Source organism: Adiantum capillus-veneris, chromosome 27, assembly GCF_014529385.1.
Source record: "Adiantum capillus-veneris isolate H3 chromosome 27, ASM1452938v2, whole genome shotgun sequence".
Taxonomy (NCBI): Eukaryota; Viridiplantae; Streptophyta; class Polypodiopsida; order Polypodiales; family Pteridaceae; genus Adiantum; species Adiantum capillus-veneris.
Genome location: NC_140957.1, coordinates 83798011 through 83805126, shown reverse-complemented (window position 1 = coordinate 83805126; position 7116 = coordinate 83798011).

Sequence of the window (7116 nt, the reverse complement as noted above, 5' to 3'; positions counted from 1 at the left end):
AGGGGTGTCCTTTGAACTAGATGCAATGTTGCTTTCTAGGGGTTGGCCCTTAGCGGTTGCTAAGTCAAGAGCACTTGATTGCTCTCTTAGCAAGGATATTGACATACGGCTTTCGCTTTTAACTCTCTTCATTAGTCCACCTTGCGTAAGCTCTCGATTTCCTTTTCCCTTGCTGCAAGGATATATCGCTCAACCTCTTGCACTTCGGCAAGGCTTCTACCATCGGGTAATATGACCTCGAAGGGAAATAACTCTGAAGAGTCAGGAGGTGCAGTGAATGAAGTATTCACGTGCACATTCTCTAAGGGCATAGGGTCTACGTTGGTCATGAATGGAGAATTTACTTCCCCACCCCCCTCATTTACATCATTAGCTCCATGTTCGGAGCAAGTGGCTCTACTAAAGGTTTCCTTCAAGCAGCTAAGCACGCTCGGCCCAGACCGTGGGCCCATGACATGCATGTCTTGGCTTGAGCTATTGGGATCAGGCATTGGGAAACCCTCCATGACATCGTAGTCAGAGGAAGAGTCACTAGCCGCTATGTTCGGGTCTTGGTTTGTACTACCTTTGGTCTCTGCCGAGGGCCGGGAACCTAAGGTAGGTGGATATTGAGAACTTGCGTAAGTCGAAATTCTCTCTAGTTGCTCCGTCTCTAGCACACGACCAAAGTACAGATGCATGTGCCTTTGGCACCCTACAAGCGTCGACGAATAACCTCGATGGTTGACCGCTTACTTTTTTAAGCGTCCGTTTTCACTTGGTTTTTTTAAATATGTTTTTTAATGATCGGTTTTTTTTAATTAAAGTGTGTGATAGCTTGAAACAAGCGTATCACTTAGAGGGTCGTGGTGTGCTTTACAGCACAACGTTCAGTCACCTGAAGCTCTATTGGTCCTCAAAAAAGTCGATTTTTAGCTACGTGTGAAGCTAAAATACGTAATTTTAAAGGGCGACTGAGGCCTGAGCCTGAGCGTGAGCTTGGGCTTGGGTCTAGGCTTGGGTGTGGGAGATATTCCAGATCCCGGTCCTACCTTTTTAAAAATTTTATTTTTATTTTTAAAAAAAAGGATAAGGTCGTCGCGATCTGCGCGCAAGCACACACACACTCTACCTACCTACTTACAACTAATACACCTACTATTACACACTAACACACTTCATTAGCTCTCACAGATCTACTTCCTACTTATTGTACATTACATTACACAGAACTAACAACCTTAATACTAACACCTTACATAGAGAAAACACAATAACCTTTCAAAACTTCATTAACAAAAAAACACACAGTAGTAACACAAAATCCTTCTTCTCAACACACACACCTTCCTTACCTACCCTTCCTACAATTGAAATTGCACCACAAAAAAAGCACAGAGTGCCATTCAAGCTTAGTGTATGGCATTCCCCGGCAATGGCGCCAAAAATGTGCGCATCTGTCGCACATGTCAATGCAAGGAACTTGCCGATACACTGTGTGCGAGCCACAAATGGCTCCAATCACACAACAAAGCTAAACTAGTAAGCTCAAAGATGTAAATGGTGTGCCACTCACCGCTCTACGCTTGCTGTCGGGGAGGATTTCTCGCTGCGAAGAAGAGGGAGACGCCGCTACGCCGCACTCAACCGCCTCACCGCCGTCGTGCCGTCGCAATGCTCGATCGCACACTCTCTCTCTCTCTCTCTCTCTCTCTCTCTCTCTCTCTCTCTCTCTCTCTCTCTCTCTCTCTCTCTCGCATACACACACACACACACACACAGAGAGATGAAGAAGAAGAAGATGGAGATGGAGCAAGAGCACTCTTCAATTGCACAAATGAGAGAATGAGTGATTTTTAGGTTTAGTTGACTTTTATATGAGCTCGCCCCATTCACACTTGGGCGTCCATGCTTAGCCAACTAATCCCTTGAATGTTCCAGTTAGAATGCGCCTCTCATCGGCGATCACTCTTATCCTTTTCCTATTGGACCGACAAGCCCCGTACCTGACTCTACCAAATAAATAATACAGCGTCCGTCGTAGGTGATAGGAATGTGTGTGAGGGTTAACAGACCCTTATAATATTTTCACTTTAACCATCATCTATCTATGTGTACAAATATGGCTAGTACGATAGAGTCATCCACTCCTACCTCGGGTGAGAGGTACCCTCTTTACTTTTGCACAAGTGTTTCACATAGTCTACCCGGTGCTTGCATGTGAATGGGTTTTGGTAGATACACTAGTGTGTGAGAGGAACTTTGAGGAATTAGAATGGTTGATACGTCTCTTGACCACAAGTGATCCATACTTAGTAGAGGATGTCATCCCGATTGCACAAGACTACCCTCTTGACCAAGATGACTATAGGCGTCTAGTTATGTTCTTAGTAAACATTTGTGCCTCTAATGATGAGGAAGAGTTACACGATTACACGGATGGCACATATGGTCTCATGGATGATGACTTCATTTTTTTTATGATGACGAGGATAGGGGTTTAGCCTTAGGGTTCCCCCCCAATCTCTACAATATCCTATTCCCTTGTCTCTCTCGGGGGAGTGCAAATAATTAGGTTAGGGTTCATTATGTTGTTTGATTGTGTTCAATAAGGGTTGGTGCCGCTTCCCACTGATGTGCCTCCCACAGGTATTCTTTGTGTTTCCTAGTGTGTACAGGAACATGTTGCTATTTTTAGGATTTGGACCTTCATGGAATCTTTCTCTCGTTCACTCTTCAAACCAAGCGTGATCATCAACGCAAATAGGTGTTTCTTGACCATTAGCATTGCCCCTTGTCTTTGTTTTTGCATCTATGTTTGTCTGTTTTAAATGTGATTGGTAGCACAATATTCCGCACATTTGCTTAGATTAAACATTAGATTCTATATAACTTTTTGTCATAATCCCTTTTCTAGGTTTTAGAATCAAGCAGTCTGACTAAGCTAGTTTGACCAAGTTAGGAGTTAGAGATCTTCTCTTAATATCATGGGGAATGCCTTCCTAATAATCAATGGCTACTATAGGTTCTTAATCAGATTTAGGCAGCATTGTGTGCAATGTACTAGGGCTTTCTAGTGGGCTTAGTCCCTATTGACCTTTAGCTTAAGTATTATAAAGGGAGTTTATTAGTGTGATGAGCCTGGGGAGGGTAACAATGTTATATGACCCCCCAAAGTTACAAAATTAAAATGTTGAAAACGAACAAAAAATAAATAAAAAACAAAAGTGCCACAATGTAAAATCTTAAGCTGGATGATTTGGTAATTCACTCACATGTATGCCTATGGTACAAGAGCCCTAGAGGTTCCCAGTGTGGGCGCTTTTCCTTGAAAAGAAAAAACCCAAGGTATACAAAATAAGCACACACTTCAAAATTGAATCAATGTGAAAAGGCTTTGGGGGGTCAAAGAAAAGGAAATAAGTCAGGCGATGATTTCATGAGCAATTCCTTTTATCGTAGCTTAACAAGGTCTTCTAGGTAAAGCCTCTAGTCAGCCTCGGACATGAAATACTTGGCTCTCGCGATTAAACAACTATTTGAACATAGAAAATTGAGAAGCTTGTCCATGGTATTAATAGTTGATCTCTAGTGCCTTTCGACTGTTAAATTAGCGACCCCAGACTTGTTTAGTTTTTTACATTTACACTTGTTTATGCATTTGACTATATTATAATTTAATGTTTATTGCTGACAAATTGTTTAATATTCTGTTGCCAATTAATTTGTCTGCCTACAACTGCATATGCTTTTTAATTGTATTTGAAACTGCAATTATTGTGTCAATTTTGTTTGATTTTGCAGTGACTAAAGAAGGCTAAGGACATTCATCTCAAATGCTCTTCCACCTCGACACACGAGTTTCATCTCAATAGCTTCCGAGGACGGAATCTAAATCAGGAATGGGGGCATGTTAACCCTCACGGACACCCTATCACCTACAATGAATGTCGTATTATTTATTTGTTTGAGTCATGGACCAGGCTTGTCGGTCCAATAGGTGTGTATGTGATAGTCGATGAGAAGCGCACCACTTATCTTATTTTTACAATATTATTGCAACGATCGGCCACTGTGGGCGCCGATGTGTGAATGGACCGAACTCGTATAAAAGGTCCATTTGACCTTAAAATCCTCATTCTTGGAGGTGTAAGCTAAGAAGTTCTCTTGCTCCATCTTTGTCTCCTTCTCCTTCATGTATGTGTGTCTTTGCTAACGCGAGAGAGAGAGAGAGAGAGAGAGAGAGAGAGAGCATTGCTACGACATCGGCGGCGGCGAGGCGGTAGAGTGCAGCATCGGCGGTAGCTCCTTCTTTGCAGCATAGGATCCTTCACGATGGAAGCACTGAGAGGTGAGTGACACACCATTGTTCTTTGAGCTTGCTATGACTCTCTGGCCGTGTGTTTGCAGCCTTTCAATGCTCACACACAGTGTATAGGCAAGTTCCCAGCCTTTGACACATACGGCAAAGCATACAGTGTGCCTTGAGCTTCCTTCGTCTTCTCCAAGCTGTGTGTGTTTTCCTACAACCCTAATTCCAACAATTGGTATCAGAGCAGGTTGCGTCCTCCCAAGCCTTGTCACCAGCAGCTCCAGCACATGCCTGCTCACTTTCTCCGAAATCTGTGAGCTTTGGTGAGTGTTCGCAGGTCAACAAAAGTTTCAAGAGATCTCCACTTCGAGAGATTTTGGCCTCTGTTTCCACTATAGGCAATACTGCACCTGCTATTTTGTCATTTTGTGTAGAATATTTGTTTGTGCCGTTTTCTGCATAACAGGTCCCTTAGAGTCTTCTACAGTTTTTGGTATATAGCATGTGTTGTTCTCGCTTTGTTTATCCTCGTTTGGGGTAGTTTTCACATCAGGTGTAGCATTTACCATGGCTGACAACAACACAGATGTGTTCAAGATGTTTGTTGAGGACAGATTGGATGGGGATAATTACCCTATGTGGGCTTACATGATGCAACGTGTTCTTGTGTCAAAGGGTGTTTGGAATATTGTGCAGGGCATTGATGTACATCCCAGTTCTGATGATGTAGGCGATGTTGAGGATGTTGCAGGTCTTGCTGCAAGGATTGCTGCTGTTAGAATTGTTTTGCCTACATCTGAACAAGCTCGTTGGGATGTAAAGGATGCGCACGCTCATCGTTGATTGTGTTGTCTGTGAAGTGCACCATTACTCCTCACATTCGTTCAGTGAAATCTGCAAAATAGGCTTGGGATATTTTGGCTGGTCTTTAAGCAAGCCACAATGAGGCTAAAATTGCATTGCTACGTAAAGAGATGGAATCAAAGATTATGCATGAGGAAGATGAAATGGACACTTTCCTTGCCGGTGTCAAGGATGTTAATGAGCAACTAATATCTACAGGAGAAGTCATTTTTGACAGTTCACTTGTGCAAACTGTTCTTGATGCTTTGCCAGATTCTTAGCAGAATTTTGCTAGTACTTGAAGACTTATGACCCAAAAAAATCTTGAAGTTGTCAAGTGTGATGCATTATGCACATTTTTGTTGCAAGAGTCACTTTCCAAAAAAATTGGATTAGGCAGCATGCAGTTGAATAGGCTTTTATTGTAGCTCAAAGAAAAGGTGGGAACATCAATGTAACCACTTCTTATGGTTCTGTTGCGAGTGGAAAAGCTTTTGTTCCTAATGCTTCTACTGGCAGCAATTCGTGTGGAAATTCTGTTAATAAGGGCAAAAAGAAGATGCGTTGCCATTATTAAAAGCTAATGATCACTTGATCAAGCAGTGTCCTAAGTTGAAGGCCAAAGATGCTAAGAAGAAAGAGGGTGGTTCCACTGCAAATGCTAGTTCCACTACAAATGAAGGCATTGTTGAGTCTTCTGTGAGACTGTGATACTGATGTTGATGGAGAATGGGCCTTTAGTGTAGAGTGCACTTACAATCCTAATGTCCATGATGCATGCATGTCAGTTGTTGTAGATTCACATGTGTGGTATTTCAACAGTAGTACTACAAAGCACATTACCTCACATCATGAATTGTTCACCTCTCTCGAGTCTGTCCCTCATGGGAATTCAGTCACTTGTGCCAACAATGCCTCTTATCTGGTTCAAGGAGTTGGAAAGTACATTACCTCACATCATGAATTGTTCACCTCTCTCGAGTCTATCCCTCATGGGAATTCAGTCACTTATGCCAACAATGCCTCTTATCCGGTTCAAGGATTGTGCTTACTGTTGCAAATGGAAGTTCTTTCACAGTTGTTGATGCACTTTATGTACCTGGGATCAAGAAGAATCTTTTTTTTGTATCTACACTTGCTAGACTTGGACTTGTAGTCAAATTTGTGGATGACAGATGTACAGTTCATGATCTCAATTTTGGTGATGAAATTGTTGCATTTGGCCTTTTGTGTTGTGGGCTGTATAAGCTCACTTTGTATGACAAGTGTGGACAAAATTTTGCAAATGCAGTTGTAGATTCAAGGGTTGTTTCAGATGAAAAACTGTGGCACACACGTTTTGGGCATCTGAATTTTGCCAGTTTGCTGCGTTTGTAGAAATCTAATATGGTTGCTTCATTGCTGCCTCTTGAAGCACCTGTCAAACATGTTTGTGAAGGCTGTATTTTGGGTAAAATGCAACATTCTTAGTTTCCAAAGGATCATTCAATTAGGGCCACATGTAGGTTGCAGCTTGTGCATAGTGATGTTTGTGGGCCCATGCAAACTCCGTCCTTGGGAAGTTACCTTTACTTCATGACTTTCATTGATAATTACTCCAGGCATGCATGGGTATTTCCACTTAAAGAGAAGTCCAAAGTTTTTATGTGCTTCAAACAAATTTCTGGCTATGGCTGAAAATGTCTTGAAATGTACTATGGGCACCCTCCATTCTGATCGAGGATGGAGGTATATGTCTCATGAATTTAATGCATTTTTGGCTAGTCGTGGGATAAAACACAAATGTACAGTGCCTTATACACCTCAGCAAAATGGTGTTGCTGAGAGGAAAAACAGGTCACTTACAAAAATGGCACGATGTATGGTCAAAATCCAAGCTTTGTCGCATTATGCTTCCATCTAGTAAAGAATAAGGTGTGTACAAGTGGCGGGCGGTCCAACGCCTCTAGCACACTCGATCGGAGTAAGAGAGACTCTATCTT